Source organism: Ambystoma mexicanum, chromosome 7q (genome assembly GCF_040938575.1).
Source record: "Ambystoma mexicanum isolate Mex_15411 chromosome 7q, UKY_AmexF1_1, whole genome shotgun sequence".
Classification (NCBI taxonomy): domain Eukaryota; kingdom Metazoa; phylum Chordata; class Amphibia; order Caudata; family Ambystomatidae; genus Ambystoma; species Ambystoma mexicanum.
In genome coordinates, this window is record NC_090941.1 from 408126625 (window position 1) to 408147291 (window position 20667).

Genomic DNA, 20667 nt, shown 5'->3' on the forward strand with positions numbered 1-20667 from the left:
GGATTGGTCAACTGACACGACATGGCACAAGGAGAAAAGCGAAATACGAAATAAACATATGGAATTGCCATAAATCTGTTAAAGAAAACTGGCCAAGAACCAATAACATACAGGAGGGATGGCACAGTAAAATCAATAGAGAATTCAACACCAGCAATCCCAACTTGTGGCACTTTATAAACAACCTAAAATCTGAACAAACTGCTAAAAAAAAATAAAACTGGCACAAACAATATCAATGGAAAACCAACCTAAAAGCAAAAAAAATACAGAGACTACGAAGAACGAATAACCAGCATTGTGAACAGTTTTGACACTATAGAACCAATGTAATTCCTGGAAGCTATAGCACATAACTTGAAATGCTAATAAAAAATAAAAACAAACTCACCGAGAAACGCCACTTCTGGACACCGGATGGAGACACCCAATTCTGGAAACCGTTCAAAAAACACATCCAAAAGAGGAGCAAACCATAATCCAAATGAAGAAACCATAAAAAAACACATAAAATCCAAGTCGGAACTCCTTAGTAAAGAAAATCGATGACTCCAAGTGAAAAAAAAAGAATAAAATCCGTGCAAAAAAAGGATTCAATCCAAGAGAAAACTCATCCTTGCAGGGGAAAAAAACAATAGAAAGCAGTCCGATGGAAAAAAAAACACAAATCCATTAAAAAGTGGGAACACGTACACCAAGCCATAAAATCCGTGCAAAAAAGGCTTCAATCCAGTAGAAAAAGCATCCATGCAGAAAAAAAAGCCAAGAAAAATCCATCAGTTGAAAAAAAAAACAGAAATCCATTGAAAACTGGGAGCGCGAACACCAAGCATCCGGACCGGTGAAAAAAGACTTAAAAAATGGCGACTACGTTAGCGTACGCAACGTAATACGTCACACGTTAGAGACAAATCGAAACATATATACATGACTTTAAAGTTCATTAAGTAAACCAACAGCACCACCTAATGGTCAAAAAATAATATGTTTGTAATACGTTTGCATGTTGCAAGGCATTAAATATATTTACAGGCCGATTCATGGAATTAATGTGCGCTGAAATTTTCAGCGCAAGCGTGCAAAAGCGTGCGAAAGCGTGCGAATCGCAGTGCCAGTGCGAAAAAATCGCAGCGAAACCCGTGCACAGAGATTCATGGAAGTCTGTGCGCGTGTAAATCCCAGGATGTGCGCCAAAATTCTGCGTGGTGCATGCTGGCGCACACGTCTCCAAACAACGTGCACTATGCGCACAGCGAAATCGCACATAGCGCGGGGCACACAACAAAAGTAGGAGGAACAGAGGACGTGACACGCTGAATGGGGAACAACGCATGAAAATGTGGGCATCACGGGGGAAGTACAGTAGGCAAATGCGCGGAACGCCCACACGCACATTCAAAACAAGTATTCATGGATTGGAACGGGGCTAACGCGTGCGCCAAAAAAGACGTGCTAATCCAGAAACATGTACGCCAGCAGGAAGTAGGCGTACGTGGACCCGCGCAGCATAAAAGTGCGGGCAAACAACAAACAAGCTCAGACGCCAGGATGAATATACCGATCCTAGCAGCAGTGGTCGTGGGATACCGCAGGAGGAGGAGGAGGATAGTCAGGCCCAGAATTTTCACACCCAGAACCAGCTTTTTTGGGATGCCTGATGACCAGGTGTATGGGAGGTGCAGGTTTCCACCTCACATAATACTCGACCTGGTGAGTGAGTGGGAGGATGACCTCACATCCCCCACCCTGTGCTCCCAAGCACTCAGCCCCCTGGAGAAGGTCCTCAATGTACTGCACTTCTTGGCCACTGGATCATTTCAGCGGACAAGTGCTATAGTGGGGGGGGGGTGTCACAGGCCACGCAGTCACACTGCCTACACCAGATCTTGGCCATCATGACTGCACGCCCATCAGTCCGCAGGCACATATACCTGCCCAGAACACCTGCAGAAAGGCAGGCTGCCGTCCAGGATTTCTACGGGGTGGCACAATTCCCCAAAGTCCTAGGTGCCATTGATTGCACCCATGTGGCTCTACGTCCCCCCAGGGCATCAGAGCACATCTATAGAAACCGCAAGCACTGGCATTCCATCAACATCCAGGTAGTGTGTGATGCCAAGGGAATCATCACCTCAGTATATGCCAACTATCCAGGGTCCACCCACGACAGTTTTATTTACAGAATGTCAACCCTAAACCAGGACCTAGAAGCTGGGCGGCATGGCGATACATGGCTGCTCGGTGAGTATAAATGCCACAGCACATGCATGCATGTCAGATACTGAGTAATGTCACAACCCCACTAATGATACCCATCACCACCTCCCCAGGGGACAGTGCCTACCCTCTGAGCACCCACATGATGACGCCAATTTGGAACCCCACCACGCCATCCGAGGTACGATACAACACAGCCCACATTGCAACCCGGGGCATAGTGGAGCACACATTCGGAGTGCTCAAGTCACGCTTTCGCTCACTTGACCGTTCTGGCGGGCAGCTGTTATACACTCCCCCAGTAGTGTGCAGGATCATTGTGGCAGCATGTGTCCTGCACAATGGTGCAACACGCCGGGGCCTGCCCGTGGACATGGTGGTGCCCCCACATCCCCAACCACATGCACGGCCGCTGCACATGGGAGGGGAAAGGGCACGGGGTAAGGCAGCCCGTACGCAGCTGGTGGCTAATTACTTCACCTAAAATCACACCCCTGTGGAGTGCATGATGACATAAGGGACAGTCACTGTCACAACCATACCAGCCTGGCATTGGTCACCTGGAAGTGTTACATTGTGTGCATCCCTACCTACACAAACACCACCAATGCTGTGTCATCAAAATACACACTTCTATGCTGCTAAATTCATTACCCCCTTGCAAAATACAACATGTCAACAGTGCCATGTCACCCAACCCCTCCCCAGCACCGCCACCAAACACACCATGACATGTCATGCTATGTGAGAGCAAACAAAGCAATCCCCAAAACATGACACAAGTGTCACAATGTACAGTGTCCCTAATGGAAACTGGCCACACACAATATGCTCCCAGTAATGTAGAACTAACAACACACATGACCAAATACTTACCAACAATACAATGCAGGTACAGAACCTCAAACATAGCATAAACATGACAGTACTAAGTTAAAGTAGTGGTAGTCTTACAACCTGATTCAACCACTTCCAACTGTACAGTGCTGCTGCCACACAAATATGTAAGTGCACTGCTTACAACATGAACTCCATCTCCAAATTAGACGGCCTTGTGAAGACATGAGGAATGAACCTGCAAATTAGGAGGAAGACATGGATGCACAAGCACATATCAATACACCATGCAGTGTACAATACAACAACAATATCCACTAGGAATGTATACACAGTATTGACTGCAGACTGCCCACACAGCTCATGGGAGTCCAACGTCACTGTGTAAGTCGCTGTCACTTGGGCACACCCTTTGCAAGCCCATGGAAATGGGAAGCAGGAGGGGTGTGTGTCTCACGAACCTAAGCATCTAACCCAAACTCAGGAAAAGCCTGCATGTGCCCAGCCGGAATACAGTGGATGCCCACGGGAGCCACACAAGGCAACACACTGTAAAAAAAAAATCAAAAATGGCCATGTGGGGGACGGGGGTTGGAGGGAGGCCACCCAGGAGGTCCGAGGACAGGGTGTGCACCAACAGCCACCTGTGTGGATGTTGGGAAAAAAACACCTCCATGGGCTCATGGCCTGCACGGCTCTGCCAATGTGGGAGAACTGCTGCTGTCGCTCTCATCACCCTCTGCTGCTGCAACAGGAGGTGGCGGTGCTATGGGAGGCAGCCCAAGCAAAGCTCTGGTATGGTCCTCCATGGCAGCAAGCATGCAGGTGTGGAAGGTCTCGTTCTGGAGGATTATAGTGCGGAGATCCCCATGCACCACCTGACGTGATGCCCGGATCTCCTCCCGAGTTGCCTGCATCTCAGCTGAGAGCGAACATGTGAGCTGCTCCAGCTGCTGTTCTGTCCTCAAGTTAGTGGAAGCCTCAAGGTCAACAAGAGTCTCCCTGAGGTGATGGAGTTCTACCCTCAGGGCTTCCTTGTGGCCCTGGGACTCTATTGATATCGATTGGCATAGAGTCTCCAGTGCCGCCCGTCTGTCCCTGTTGGACGCCAACATGTCCTCCCTGTGTGATTGGCAAATGGAGTCTGTTGCCTGCTGTAGTTGCTCCATCTGCCTTTCACGGGGGACAATGAAAGTGGCCACCCTCTCCATTGCTTGAGCAATCATCTCAACTGATGCTGCCTGTTGGGTTGCCATACCGTATATGGATTGATCCCATGCGGTATTGCCTGGTGGTGTATGGCCACCGCGTCGGCGGGCACCACACCTGTTTGGGGCAAGGCGATCTGCGCCTTGCTGTGCCGGCACTGCCTGAGGCTGCAGGACTGCATTCCCCCTCTGATCTGCTGGCCCAGGAACAGGATCAGATGTTGTGGAGTGTGACCCTGCATCCGTAACCGCCAGAGGTGGACTTACCAACACTGACATCCCCATAGAGGGTTTTACCCCTGGTGCAGGTGGGTTGGACAGAACAGAATCCCTGTCAGAAACACTTACGTGCGACGGCACATAGGTCTCATCATCCGAATCAGCACCTGAATAGAGGTCTGGGGAGGTGCACCCAGAGACACCCTTGGACAGAATGGTCTGCAGCAATATTGGGTTCTCACCCACCACCAACCCACGTCCCCTACTGGTGCCCGGTCGTGCCTGAGATCCCTCCTGGGTCTGCACCATCTCCTCAACCTCAACAGCATCAAGTGCGTCATCCCCTGCAAAAACATGAAAGACAAAAAATGGAAACAGGCATTAGCACCATAGCACACAAATAGGCCTGACAAGCTACAGAACCAATACATGATTTACACATGTCCCACATGACTATAACCCTCCCATCATGCACTGTCACTGAGATGGAAGGGGAGGCAAAAGGCAGACACTGATGACACCAAGATGGAAGAGCAACACATTTGCTGCATGCTGTGTAGCACTGCCATCACACATTGGCCTGTGAGTGGCATGTCCAATACACATAGATGACACATGCCATCACACAGATGGCATGTACCATAGCCATGGTACATTCCACAAGTACATCCATATGTCAGTGAATGAATACTGTCAGCCATCCATGTGAGATGGACATGATGAGATGAAAAATGCTACATAGTGGGACAAAATAGGCATGTGCCATACACTGCAACACATCCAGTGTACAAAAATACAGTGATTGCAGGCCGATGTACACATCAATGGTTGTGCACTTCAACATGACAGGAAACAACTATCATGTTCCACATACAAACAGGCCCCAAAAATGTATGTGATCAGGCCAATAATCAATCAGCCTGAATGGTCAAATCATTCACCTAACAAGGTAACACATGTGGGCCAATGTGGGGTTCATCAATGACAGAAGCATGTCACAAATGTGACAATAGGGCTGACGAATGCGTAGCAAAAGTGGGAGAATTGAAACAATCAGCCTGAACGAACACTGAAAAATACAAACAATGTTGTTGCAAGATGCCACTTCAAGGGCAACTGCCGTAATGTTCCGCTAAATTACTACTGTGGGCAGAAGGGATACTGTCGCACCCAAATCCAAGGCCGCTGAATGTTTTGGATGAAGCACATAGGTGACCCATGCCACTCAGGCACACACACCCTCACCTGGCACTCAATCAGAACCCGTCACCCAAACAACATACACATGCATTACACACACATGCATGGGCACTCACCGGACAATGCATCATAATCAGGTAATCCTCCCACACCTTGGATCTGTTCCTCTGTGACGAAGGCCCCAGCAACAGACTCATGTTCAGTGAGTTTGTTGTCCTCTTGTGGAGACCCACCGCCAGTCACCAGAGTAGCGGCATGATTTGAGGCCAGCTTGTTCTTTGCTCTGCGTTTCAGGTCATTCCACCGCTTGTAGCAATCACCAGCTTTGCGCCTCACGAATCCAAGGGCACTTATGCGGTCCGCGATGGTCTGCCAGTGTGCCCTACGTTGACCAGGTGTGGTCTTGCACCCTGCAGTCACCACCATTTCGCGGCTATGTGCTGACACATAGGCCACAAGTGCATCAAGTTCCGGATCATTAAAGCTAGGCTTCCTTGAGGTACCGGAGTGTGTAGCCATGTCTGGGGTCTCAGCCTGTCGTGCCAGAGCACCCTTCTTCCTCTTCTTTAAAGGTGGAGCAGAGCCAGAGTGGCTTACGCCGCTCTGGTCAGTAGGGGCAGAATCACCGGTGGACTGGGTAGTAGGAGTGTGTTAATGCACAATGACCATAGGTCATGATGCAGGCATTGGTTGCAGGGTAATGTTGGCAGGGGGAACGTCAGTTTGATGGACCTGGACTGACACTGTCCTGGCTCGGAGAGTCAGGGCTGGGGCGGATGGAGCTGCAGCTTCCCCTGAAGCCTCCCCACCCTGCATACTTGGGGCAGCAGATGGCCACGTGGCTTGGTGACAACAACTCGCACCGCCACACGTGGCCTAGACTTGCTGACCTGGAAGTCAGCCAGGGAGTCATCCTGTGCAAGGTCAGGTGCCACAATGGGCTGGTCCAACAGTGGCTGAGCTGGGATGGTGTCAGCCACGTTTCCCTCAACCATGGGGTGGGCATGGGTGTCCCTGATTGTTCCTCCACACATGGGGGTATAGGGGCACCCTGCAAATCCCGGCCACGTCCCCTACCGCGCCCATCATGCCCACCTTTTGAAGGTCGTCCACCTTTGCCTCCCTTACCGCTTGGTCGCCTCCCAACCATGGCACTGATGTTGTTGTGCGTATGGGAGTTGCAGTAAACTATTGTCCTGGGCAATTGGGGGTCAAAGGGGTAGGATACTAGATGGAATTCGTACCCTAGTGCTCTAACAAGGCTGTCTGTGACCCCTGGGGGAAGATGACGGGTGACGCAACGCACAGGCAGTCCAAAATAAAAAATAAAAAATTAACGTGCACGCAACCCCTCGTAGACCACGTGCGTGAAAAAATTAACCCGCACTACGCTGTGGCACCCAGAAACACAAAACTAAGCGTACGCGTAATACACGCAGCCTACAATGACCTCTGAAGGGGAACGCGACACACGGGGCAAGCACAGTTGCTAAGTACGTGTGGAACTCACCGTCTGCCTGGAAAAAGAACGGGTAAAATACGCGCGTGTGCATGTTGGCAACACCCCTGCCAAAAGAAGAATTGTACGCTGTCTGAGGACAAAAGGAGAAGTGATCTCTGTTTGAGGAAACAGGCCCAACAAAAATTCAGAAAAGAGCTGTCAGAGGTAACAGGGAGTACGAACTAGAAATGCTGTGAAGTAATCACGTGTTAACCGACAAGAGGTACAGTTTTCACCCACTCGCTCTCCACGAAAAGCACGTACAAGGAAATGGCGTCCTACACGTAGCTTTTAAACTGGCCCACACGTACACGTTAGATACACGAGTACGCGGACGCTTTCCTCCAATTACACGCGATGACACTCGGACGTGCCGTTTTTCCACATGTGCTCTGTCATCACGTGCTATGAGGGAAACGCCTGCACGCATAATGTAACTTACGCGCTAAGGGCCTTTGGTCCAATGAAATCGTGTGCGTGTGCTGACACGCTTACGCGCTAAGGCCCTTTCCTCGAATTACATGCTGACGTGCAATTTTTTCACGTGCCAAATCACTCATTTGCTGCCTGCACGTCAGCCAGGGGTGTAGTTGCTCTGACCACCCCTATTGTAACCGAAGATTCCCGACTAGGATTCCATCGCTCCACAGCCCAGCCCCAGGACCCAGTTGCCCACCCACTCCTGCCTCTGGGATTGCCATGTCCAGCACAACACCATCTGGCAGCACTGGCAACCTCCAGCCAGAGAGGCAGAGGGCCACCAGCTTCACTGCCACCGAAGTTGGTGTCCTGGTGGAGCAAGTCCTGGGGCAGTATGATGCCCTCTTTGGAAGTTTGCGCGCCGACAATGAAGGACGGACCAGGATCTGGATGGACATCTTGTCTGCCATCAACGCGGAGGGGGTGGCAGTCTGCGACTTACATCATGTCAAGAAGCGCTGGGAGGACTTCAGGTCCAGGACCCTCAACAAGGCCTGGCACCTAGCTAAGGCAGCGGATGCCAAGGGGTGCCGGGGCCAGCTGTCGAACCATCAAATGAGGGTCCTGGAACGCATATGCCCAGCGCTCTATGTCCAGATCCTTGAGAGGCAGACCCGTCTGGAGTCGAGCGGGAAGTGTATATGCATGTTGATAGTACACTGTGCGTGTTGAGGTGTGCCAGTAGTGTGCAGGTTGCACATGTTTATGTAGGGCCCTGTAGGGATGTGTATGAACATGGGCGTGAGGCTGCCACATGTGAGTCCTCTCAGTTGTGAGACACATTGATGGTGTATGTGTTGGTAAGCATGCTGGGCAAATGCAGGTGTGGGAGCACACATGTTTGAATTTCTGTGTATGTACATTGGCATGGTTGTGGCATGGATAGTGGTTCATAATGAATGTATCTGCACTGTGTACATGTGCATTTATGTGTATCTGACAGGTGTGCAACTGTGATGCAACATGGATGCACGTGACACTGACATGTAGACGGATGAATGCCAGATGTGACATGTATGTCTCATCAGTGCAACAGTTGGAGGAGATGTAGACATGCATGTAAGTGTGGTGGCGTGTGTGCATGTCTAGTGCACTCCTTGTGTTTCATGTGATATCAGGCTCACCTTTGGCTGTTCATGCTGTTCTATGTGTATGGATGGTGCTGCCTGGTGCGATATTGCTGTTGAAATGTTCATGTGTGTGAGTTAAAATGACATGTGTCTCATGGAGTGTGATGCCATGTCTGAAGTTAAACATTTCCACTCATGTTCAACTGTCATGTGTGTATCAGTCCATTGTACAGTGCCCTGATGCCTGTGTTTTATCTCTCCCTGTCTGCAGCGTCAACTGAAGAAGAGGGCAGAAAGGGTGCTGTGAAGCACAGCGGCAGGGATCGTCCCGCCAGCCGGAGATGCAAGGCCCGGCTTCCCTCCCAGATTGTCATCTTGTCGGGGATTGAGGAGTCTGGTGCCGCGTCCCAGGCCGCAGCTGCCGAGGGTAGGTCCAAGAGGCAGAGGTTGGAGGTGGACTCCTCGGCAGCAGAAGGGGCAGCTGAGACCCCACAGGGTCTGACGGAGGAAGATGGCATGGAGTCATCCAGGTTGGTGGGGGGTTTGGTGGAGGAGGAGACCGTGGAAGGGACACACATGGGGTCTGGAGGGGGGGATTCCACTGGTGCTAGTGGTGCAGTGCAGGACCAGGGACAGGAGGCAGCACAGGCCGCCGCGGAGGTGCCTGTGTGCAATCCTGTCCCTGATCCTGTCACTGCATCATCTGGCACCAGCAGGGATGCCTACGTCCAGACCCGTTTTCAGGGAGGGGATGAGCGCACAACAACTGGCCTTCCTCTCCCTGCGGACGTGGCTATCCTGGACTGTGTTGAGCCTGTCCTGGCCGGGATAGCGTTGCGTCAACGGGGCATGCGAGGTTCGTGCTGTTTTTTCGTGAAGAGACTGCACGTCATCTCGGTTGCCTCTTTGACCGCGTTGACCTGCTGGGACGGGTCACAAGTGCTCGATTCCTCCATGTGCTGGACCTCCTTGCGACCCCCTCCTCACCTGAACCCCCTACGCGCCAGTCGTCCTCCATGCCATCTTCCCACCCATGTATCACCTGGGTACCCTGTGGAGCTGCCTCTGACCCTGCGGCCAGGCTGGTGGAGGACACATCCCTGCCACAGTCGGGAGTCGGACGTCCAGCAGGGGTGGCCACCTCAACAACTGCACCCCAGCTCGAGGAGGATGTGCAGGCAGCAAGAGCCAGGGCACAGGCAAAGGTAAAGCAGCAGCAGCAACAAGGTGGGAGCCATCATGGCTCGGGGCCTTCGACATCGGAGGGGCAGGCATCGGCCAGAGGGCAGGAGGACCCAGGACTGGAAGTGTCTTCCGTGTGGCAGCGGTTAGGCCATGCTATAAATGCAGAGCGGCAGCGGGCAGAAGAGGCACGGCTCACGATGGTCAGGGCAGAGAACTACATGCGGAGGGCCCTGAGGCTGGCCGAGTACCTCGAGGCAATTCACAGGGAGTTGGAGGAGAACATGTTGTCGTCCCAGCGAACCCTCGGGCCATCGAAGAGGACTGCCGCCAGGACATTGGGCAGGAGTTCGATGATGCCCTGGCCCGGAACATCCAAAAGTGAGCCGTCGGACTAGCCCGCTGCCCTTGTAAATAGTTTTTAGAGTTAGGTTTCCTTTTCGTTTTCCTTTTATTTGTGGTCAATGGACAATGCCACACAAATTTGTATAGTTATATTTTTAGGTAGTTTGTTAGGTAGGTTTCATTTGTTTGGTTGGGATCATGCAACCTTTACATCCTTTGAAAATGGGTTGTATATAGTTTCATCACGTATTAATTTTTTTTTATTTTTGCATTATGGACATGGAGCAATGGATTTATTTTTCCGGACAATGGATTGTAAATAGTTGGACTATGGATTGATTTCTCTTTTTTTTTTAATTATGAATATGAAGCACTGGAGATTTTTTTTTACATTTCCTTTGAATTTGCGTTGTTGGAGGGTGACTTTGGACTGTTTTTCTTTCTAATTTTTTTGGAATGGTTATCATTTTCATTCAATCATCTTTTTCTCATGCTTTTCATTTCATGTTTCATATTTTGGTATGCTTTCATTTCATTTTTGATTTTATGTACATAATACATTTTCATTTTTTAGTTTTTTATGTGTGGGATTCGCTCATTGGGTTGATGCATGTGAAAATGTGGGTTTACACAAGCAATGCCAACCAGTGTATGTGTGTGACGGACATGTGTTGATGTACATAGTTGACTTTTGCTTTGTGTCATGAGATCAGCATTTCACTGCTGGGGGGTGGGGGTGCAGGGCGACATGAGTGGGGGCCTGCTGGTAGGTGCCCCTCAGTGCTGGGGGGTGGGGGTGCAGGGGGACACGAGTGGGACATGAGTGAGGGACTGCTGGCAGGTGCCCCACAGTGCTGGGGGTGGGGGTGCAGGGGGACATGAGCGGGGGCCTGCTGGCAGGTGCCCCTCAGTGCTGGGGGTGGGGATGCAGAGGGACATGAGTGGGACATGAGTGGGGGCCTGCTGGCAGGTGCCCCACAGTGCTGGGGGCTAGGGGTGCAGGGGGACATGAGTGGGGGCCTGCTGGCAGGTGTCCCTCAGTGCTGGGGGGTGGGGGTACAGGGGGACATGAGTGGGACATGAGTGGGGGCCTGCTGGCAGGTGCCCCACAGTGCTGTGGGGTGGGGGTGCAGGGGGACATGAGTGGGGGCCTGCTGGCAGGTGCCCCTCAGTGCTGGGGGGTGGGGGTGCAGGGGGACATGAGTGGGACATGAGTGGGGGCCTGCTGGCAGGTGCCCCACAGTGCTGTGGGTGGGGGTGCAGGGGGACAAGAGTAGGGGCCTGCTGGCAGGTGCCCCTCAATGCTGGGGGGGTGGGGGTGCAGGGGGACATGAGTGGGGGCCTGCTGGCAGGTGCCCCTCAGTGCTGGGGGTGTGGGTGCAGGGGGACATGAGTGGGACATGAGTGGGGGCCTGCTGGCAGGTGCCCCTCAGTGCTGGAGGGTGGGGGTGCAAGGGAACATGAGTGGGGGCCTGCTGGCAGGTGCCCCTCAGTGCTGGGGGGTGGGGGTGCAGGGGGACATGAGTGGGACATGAGTGGGAGCCTGCTGGCAGGTGCCCCTCAGTGCTGGGGGGTGGGGGTGCAAGGGGACATGAGTTGGTGATTAGTAGTGCAAGGTACGCTGCCTGCGGGACATGACCAGGGGTGCAGGGTAGTCCCCTGTGGTGTGGGCTGCCTGCAGGGGCCGTGGAGGGCGTAGAGGGAACACCTGGGAGGACCCACGCTGCCAATTCATGTGTAGGACTCCCCGCGCACCCCCGAAATTCACGTACCCTGCTCTGACAACAAAATTGCGTGTGAGACTTCCCGCGAACCCCAGTTATACACATACCCCACTCGCACAGGGCCAATGGCGTGTGAAACTTCCCGCGTACCCCAGGAATACACGTACCCTGCTCTAATCACGTGTGAGACTTCCCACGAACCCCTGTTATACACGTACCACACTCGCACAGGGCCAATCGCGTGTGAAACTACCCGCGCACCCCCGAAATACACGTACCCTGCTCCAATCGCGTGTGAGACTTCCCGCGAACCCCAGTAATACACGTAACCCACTCGCACAGGCCCTTTCGCGTGTGAAACTACCCGCAAACCCCAGTAATACACGTACCCCACTCGCACAGGGCCAATCGCGTGTGAAACTTCCCATGCACCCCTGAAATACACGTACCCTGCTCCAATCATGTGTGAAACTTCCTGCGAACCCCAGTAATACACGTACCCCACTCGCAAAGGGCCAATCCCATGTGAAACTTCCTGCGCACCCCCGAAATACACGTACCCTGCTCCAATCGCGTGTGAAACTTCCCGCAAACCCCAGTAATACACTTACCCCACTCGCACAGGGCCAATCGCGTGTGAAACTTCCCGCGCACCCCCAAAATACACGTACCCTGCTCCAATCGCGTGTGAAACCTCCCACGAACCCCAGTAATACACGTACCCCACTCGCACAGGGCTAATCGCGTGTGAAACTTCCTGTGCACCCCCGAAATACATGTACCCTGCTCCAATCACTTGTGAAACTTCCCGTGAACCCCAGTAATACACGTACCCCACTCGCACAGGGCCTATCGCGTGTGAAACTTCCCGCGAACCCCAGTTATACACGTTCCCCGCTTGCCGTGCTGGTACAGGGTTAGCGCAGCCCTTTGTGCTGGATTGGGGATTTTGATGGCTTTTCCCTGCGCGAGGGGCGTTCTTGGGGGCGTAACTGGTGCTGCTGCAGGGTCGCTCCGACACTTTGCTCCACGGCTGGTTTTGGTAGCTAAAATCCATGAATACGCTGTGCGCGGAAATGGATTTTAGCGCACGTGGCTGGCGCAGAGATTCGCACGTGCACACTGTGCGCCAGCCACGTGCGCCACTTGTGCGCGAATTTCTATGAATTACCCCCCTAATTATTTAGTAAAGAAAATCCAATATATATATATATATTTAAAAATGTTAAATGACTAGATATATAAAAAAAAGTTTGACATTAAATAAAATGTTTTTTTTTTAAAAACATGTTTTTATTAAGTTTGTATTGGCATAGTATCATACAATACAAGGATCAAGCATCAAACTTCATTCAAAGAAAACAAAGAAATCTACCCCCCCCCCAACCTGCATAATTCAGTCTGTATATGTTTTATATCGGAAGATTTTTTCCTTGTTCACGTGAATAAGTCCAGTATTCTTATATTGTGTGGGCACCATTGTTCTTTGTATTCCTTTTGAAGGAATTCCAGTACACTTCCCCAGTCCTCTGGGAATTTCCCATGATCCCCTTGGATGTTATAAGTTATTAGTTCTAGAGCCAGATGTGACCAGACCCTTCGCGTCCAATCAACAACCAATGGTGGGGATTCGTGTTTCCAGTTTCTAGCAATTTCCAACCATGCTCCTATTAGGAGGCCCATAACATTTCCTTTCTGCGGGGTAGTTAGCGTTTTGTCTTTTGGATCCCAAAAGCCCCCTAGCCATATTTCCTCTTCCAGGTGTTCTGTTCCCGGGAACATTCCCATCATTTGATTTTTTATCTCTCCCCAGTATGGTCTTATCCTCGGGCAGTCCCACCAGATATGTTTCCAATCTCCCTGCCCGCCACACTTTCTCCAACATTTATTCGGGGAGGTAGCATACATCTTATTCAGTTTCTCCGGTGTATAGTGTCATTGCACCATCATCTTCACCCACATTTCTCTCGTTTGAATGGCTCTTGTCAGTTTTGGCATCAAGCCCCACAAGTATTCCCACCTCTCTTTGGAGAGTGCGTAGCCCAGGGTTTTCTCCCATTTCTTCATATATGGCCATGTGGTAGGTTCTTTCAGTGCATTTATAAATTTGTAAGTGGTGGAAACAAATTTACGAGATCCAGAGTGCGTCATGATGTAGTTCTCAAATGGGGTCAGGTCCCTAGTCAGTGCTTCTTTTATACGTGGAGTGCTCAGCCAATGATGTATCTGATCATATTTATATCTATCTTTTGGTGTCAGATTCAAAAGAGTTTTGCAATCCTCGAAGGATCTGATCTGTTGATTCTGTTGCATATCTCCCACCATCTTGCATCTCCCTTCCTCCCACGCTCCCTTAACCAATCCAGGGGGGAATTCGGGATTCCCAAATATTGGCATGAATGGGGCAGGATCCTTGTCAGGGTTTCTTTTGTCGTGATTCTCCCCCACCAGGAAATCGCTAACGGGTTCCATTTTAGCAGGTCATTTTTGACTTTTTCTAGGATTTGCGGGTAATTGTGGGAATACAATTTGTCTATGTGGTCAGTGAGGGTGATTGCTAGATATCTGACGCCCGAGGTGGCAATTTTCAGTTGACAGTCTGTGGCTGCTGTGTCGATTTTTTCTCTATTCCTCGCCAGAATCAACACCTCCGATTTTTGCCTATTTATTTTCAGCCCTGAAATTTCTCCAAATCGTTCTATGGTTTCCATTAAGTGTGGGAGGGACTTCTCTGGGTCTCCTAGGATCACCAACATATCGTCAGCATATGCCACCGCTTTATGGGTCAGCCCCGCCATCTCTATTCCCTCCACCTCCGGCAAATCCCTTATTTTTGCCAAGAGAGGTTCCAAGTATATGGCGTATAGAAGGGGGGAAAGCGGGAACCCTTGCTTCGTCCCTCTTCCTAGGTACACTATGTCCGATAACCCTCCATTCACCGCTATCCTTATGGACGGGGAGTTGTAGTTGGCCCTAACCTTATCTATAAAACCCTTGCCCATTCCCATCTTTTGCAGAACCCGAAAAAGGTAAGACCATTCTACTCCATCAAACGCCTTTTCAGCGTCTAAGGCTACCAGTGGTGCAGGGGTTTGTTTGATGCCTATCTTTTCAACTAGGTGTAGGACTCTTCTGATGTTATCATGTGTCTGGCGATTTGGAACAAATTCTGACTGGTCTTGATGGATTAACCTGGGAAGTACTAGGGCCAGTCTGGTCGCTAATATCTTCGTGTACAGTTTTGCATCCAGGTTGATTAAAGCTATCGGGCGGTAAGAAGTAGGGAGTTGCTCTTCTTTTCCCTTTTTTTGAAAGACCAGCACTTTTGCCTCGTTCATAGACTGTGTCAGATCCCCCTTCTCCCCAAATTTATTGTACAGGGATGTGAGTATTGGGGCGAGGATATCCCTATATGTCTTATAGTATATGGCGGTGTACCCGTCCGCGCCCGGGGCTTTGTTATTCGGGAGGGACTGTATTGCTGCATAAACTTCTTCTATGGTGATGTCCCTATCTAAGGCCTGTCTATCATCTTCCGTCAATCCCGGGAGGTGAACCCCGGCCAAGAAGGCTTCTTGCAGGTCCTCCTTCGGATGGTCGGAGGAGTACAATTTTTGGTAATATCTGCCTAGTATCCTTCCTATCTCTTCCGTCTGTGTTCTAAGGTGGCCTGATTATTCTTTCAGAGCTCGTATTGTCTGGGCCTGCTGTTTTCCCCTCAGCTGTCTTGCCAGGAGTTTATCTGCTTTGTTTGCCTTTACATAATACCAGTGTTTCGTATAGAGTAATGCCCTTTCTGCTTTTTTCGTTCTGAGTGTTTCCAATTGACCCTGAACATGTCTCATCGTTCGCATGAGTTTTCTGGTGGGCGTCTGAATTAGTTCTGCTTGTACAGCCCCAATTTGCTCTTCTAATTCTTTTTCCCACTGGCGGTGCGCCTTCTCTTTCTGTGCTTTAAGCGCTATGAGATGTCCCCTAATGACCGCCTTGTGGGCGTAACATAGTGTATACATATTTGCTCCGGGCAGATTGTTAATGGCCCAGTATTCTTGGATGTGTTCTCTTAGGGTCTGGCTCATCACCGGGTCTCTAATGATGTCCTCTGGGAGGCACCAGTTCCATAAACGGTGGCCATGTCTTGACCAGACAATATCTGCCCACAGCGGGCCGTGGTCAGAGAGTGTGATGGGTTCCATCTCAATCCGTTTTACCCTTCCTAGGAGCCCCACTGATACCCATAAGTAGTCTATTCTTTAAGCAGTATTATGTACATGTGAATAATAGGAGAAGGTTTTCTGTTTGGGGTTGCCATTCCTCCATGCGTCTGTCAGCCCTAGGTTCGTGAATTTCTGCTTTAAGTTTTTGGATGGGGTGCCTTGATCTCGATGTCTGGGTCCGGATCTGTCTAGGGATGGGTCCCACGCCATGTTTAAGTCCCCACCCAGTATGATGTCCACAACCGCTTGCTGTTCTATTCTATTCAGGATATCACTCAGAAAGCCCTCGTGACCAGTGTTGGGAGCATATGCTGTGGCCAAAGTGAGGGGTCTGCCTTCAATTGTTAAAGTTATTATTAGGCATCTTCCCTGTTTGTCTCTCCAAGACGAGTTAACCTGTGCATGTAGAGAGTCTTTGAGCGCTATCAGTACCCCCGCTTTTTTATCCTGTGCATTCGCCTGAAATATTTGATTGAAGCCTTTGAGACGCACCTTCTGCTTATCCCGATCTCTAATGTGTGTTTCCTGAAGCATTACAATATCATATGCGCCCTGCCTGATGGAATGTTCCACTTTTTTATGCTTAACGGGGTAATTGAGGCCTCTGACATTGTGTCAAGATCTTTATCCCGATTGGTGTTTACGGGCTATCTGGCATGTCCAATGATCCTTACTCCCATTCTCTATTTTTGAGTTATGCTCGGTTTTCCCCCTGTCCCCAACTCCCCCCCCCAAAACTTGCGCAATCCCCAACTGGCGCCTTTCCCTCTTCCCTCCCCCAACAACAATGAGGACGGCATGATTTCCTATTAACGCTCAGGCGTGTCGCCTTGTGCTTCATACCCTCTAACACTCTCAGGGACAACTTTGAAGGGGTTCCTAAACCCTTCCACATGACTTCAGTGACCCCGGGTCCTCACTCCCCTCCCCTCCCGGCACCTGTTATATCAGACTCGCTTTTCCTGCAGTTATTTTCTTGGCTCCTTGTGCACCACCTTGTCTTGTTTTCTGCTTCACCATTCCTGCCCTCTGTCGGCCTTCATTTCCTTTTAATGGGGTGCCGCACCCTTTTGTTTATCGTTTTCCATTCCCCCCTGCTCTTCCTCGCGAATGGGAGCGTGCCGTTTGCTTGTGGGGAGACGTCGTCTTGCTCCCGTAGATTTAATATGGTCAAGCCTTCCTCTTTTGTGGTTATCCTTTTTTGCGCGCCGTCCCAGGTGAATAGTAGTCCAAATGGAAACGTCCACTTGTATCTAATTTGACGCGTGGTGAGTTTTTTTGTGATTTGGGCCATGTCCCTTCTTTTCTGAAGCGTTGATAATGCAATATCCTGATAGAAATGTACGTCCTCTCCATTCATTCGGATATGGTCCATTGCCCTGGCCTTCCATAGAATCTGCTCCTTCTGTGCATACCTCGTGAGGGCCACCAGGACATCCCTCGGGCAGTTACCTTGGGTCATCGTTCTCCTTGGGCCCATCCTGTGTTTTCGATCTATCAGTATTTCTTCTTCCTCCTGCAGATCAAGGATGTCTAGCAAAACTTTTTGCACGGCCGATTTAAGATCTTTATCCTCAACCCACTCTGGCATATTTTTGATCCTGATGTTGGACTTACGCGATCTGTTTTCTAAGTCTTCGCATTGAATCTCTAGATTATGCGTCTGACGGGCCAACTGTTCCTGCAATTCTGCCATTTGTTGCGTTTCTTCCTCAATGTTCTGTACTACTTTCTCTAGGGTATCCGTTCTTTCACCCAGTCCATCGACTTCTGTTCTTAGTTCCTGGAGCGCTGATTTAAATTCGGTCTTCATGGCATCTAGATGCGAGTTCATGGAGTCCATAAATTGCAGCTGGAACTCCCCAAACCACGATTTTAGGTCTTCCTTTGTGGCCATCTCGGCGTGGGGAGCGTCTACTCCCGGGGCGCCTCTCGTTGCTTTGTGCGCTCCGGCCTTATCTGGGTTCCCTTTGTCTCCCCCCCAGAGGTGGACCAGGTTCTGGTCCTGTTTCTGCGTGTGGGATGAGGGAGTTGTCTGTTTTTGCTTCCCTCTTGTCTGTGACATCTGGGCTTTTGCGAGTTTATTTCCTGTGGAGCTTGCCTCGTGGTAGATTAAGTCGCACCCCTCCGAATCTTCTGGTTGCTCGTCTGTCCCACTCGCTCGAGGTTCTTCCTGGGTCGCCTCCCCTGTCGCCTGCCCCTGTGTTTGGGGCGACGCGATATTGCCTGGGGCCTCTCAAGTGCTTGTTTCACGTCTGGGGGGTGGGGCTTCCCGGTTGCAGTGCAGGCCTTTTGCTTATTACTCCGGTAGGGAAAGCTCTCCCCCCTACTCCATTGCGGCGGATTCACATCCGTTGTGTTACCCGTCCTCTGTAGAGGGGGGGGTGTTGGAGGGGCGGCAAGGGGCCGTCATGCCCGCGGGCTCCAACGACAATGGAGGACCTCTAGGAGAAACTCGTGACTGCCGATCCTCCGATCCGTTGATGGGGGCTCTCCCTGCCCGGTTACCTCTGGCGGCGGTGACGCCGATCGCGTCGCTGGGGAGGCGGGTGAAGGAGGCGGTGTTAGGGGGGCTTACCGGAGCAGCCGCATCTTCTGGCCCGACCTCCGCCACCGCCTCGTCTGCAGCGTGCAGGCCTTGCAAATGTGCCACCCGGCTCGGGCCGGTGGATCGGGTGGATCTCTCCTCCGGGTCCGATTTTCGCTGGGTATGTCTCTGGATTCTGGCCCGGGGGCATAGTATTGGTCCGTGGACGCCCCCCGGCGGTGAGTGAGTCGGAGGGGGCGGACTCTCTGTTGGTCCGATCGATGCGATTCGATGAGGACGCCGGCAGTAGTGGTCTACGGGAGGCCCTCCCGCGTCTTGGTGCGTCCACCCTCGGGGTGATGCGCCTGGGGGAGCCGTTCGTTTCCTGCCTCAGTGAGGTCCCGGCAAGTGCTGCAAGGGCTCGATGCCCGGTCTAGATCATTCGTGCGAGCCGAGTTTCTTTAGCCGCTGCTGTGGCGCGGGAGGGGAGACGGAGCCTGGCTCACACGCTTCCTCCCTCCACGGCGGCCATCTTGAAGTCCTAAATAAAATATGTTGAACAAAGTTGATAAACAATAAAATATGTAAAATAAAATACATTTAATGCAAACATAAAGTGTGTATGTCATTATTACATGTAAAATATTTTTCAAAAAATTTCGAATATATTTCGACCCTTTGACCAATCGACCCTATTGATTTTTGAGACAATGTAGTCATACCTTTTGCATTCGATCCTTTTGCAATCGATACTTTAACTGGACACCACATGGAACACTTGCTCACTGTTCTTAGAGAAGTACAGTTTCACCTCACTGACGAGGCCCAACCAGGCCGAAACACATGCCTGGGGTTGCTGTTGGTACTCTTGTTCAGAAGAGAATTGCCTGGCATTTCGGTGCTGGGCTGCTATTGGGCAGGACAAAGACTGATATGTAGTGGAAGTTTCTCTTCTGTGAAAGGATGGTGAGCTAAAGACTCTGGTTGAGACTCTTCCCTGGGATATAGGCCGGTAGAGAGACACTCCCAGGACCCCCTTGTTTGTGTATATTATGTAGCTTTGGGTTTTCACCCTAAATTACTAGGGTAATCCAGACATGGAACACTTGTTCACTGTTCTTAGAAAGGCACTTCTCCACCTCACTGACGAGGCCCATTCAGGCCGAAACGCTCCTAGGACCCCCTTCGTTTGTGCATATTAAGTAGCTTTGGGTGTGCACACTAAATTACTAGGGTAATCCAGACATGGAACCCTTGCTCACTGTTCTTAGAAAGGCACAGCTCCAGTTCACTGACGAGGCCCAATCAGGCCGAAACAGGGCTCTGGGGTTGCTGTTTGTACTTGTGTTCAGAAGAGAATTGACTGGCATTTCGGTGCTGGGCTGCCCTTGGGCAGGACAAAGACTGATATGTAGTGGACATTTCTCTTCTGTGAAAGGATGGTGAGCTAAAGACTCTGGTTGAGACTGTAACCCAGGATACATACGCTGGTAGAGAGACACTCCCAGGACCCCCCTTGTTTGTACTTTGTGGATTATGTCCAGGAAGAGAGTCAGCCTCCATGTAGTAAGGGCTGTAATAAGTCAGGAGGAGTAAAGGCAATGATGAATACCATATGTTCTCTGGCTATATACTGCTCGCAACCCAAGAACCAGCAATGTGATGTCTTCAATATGAATTGGTTTTCCAAGCGCTCTGAGACTGCAAGTGGGTGACACGCAACGCTAAATAAGTAATACTGCACTAAAAGTAAAACATTTGACGAGTCGATTTATGTGGCAAAATCCGGCCCTTATTATTATCCTAAAGACTTTTCCAGCGATTTAGTGTCATTCAGTATAAAGCATCGCTCACAAAGGACATTGATTGTTCACGTTCTTGGATCACCTGTTCCTGCGATGCTTTAATAGTGTCTCTGGACTGTGAGAAGTGTCAGTCAG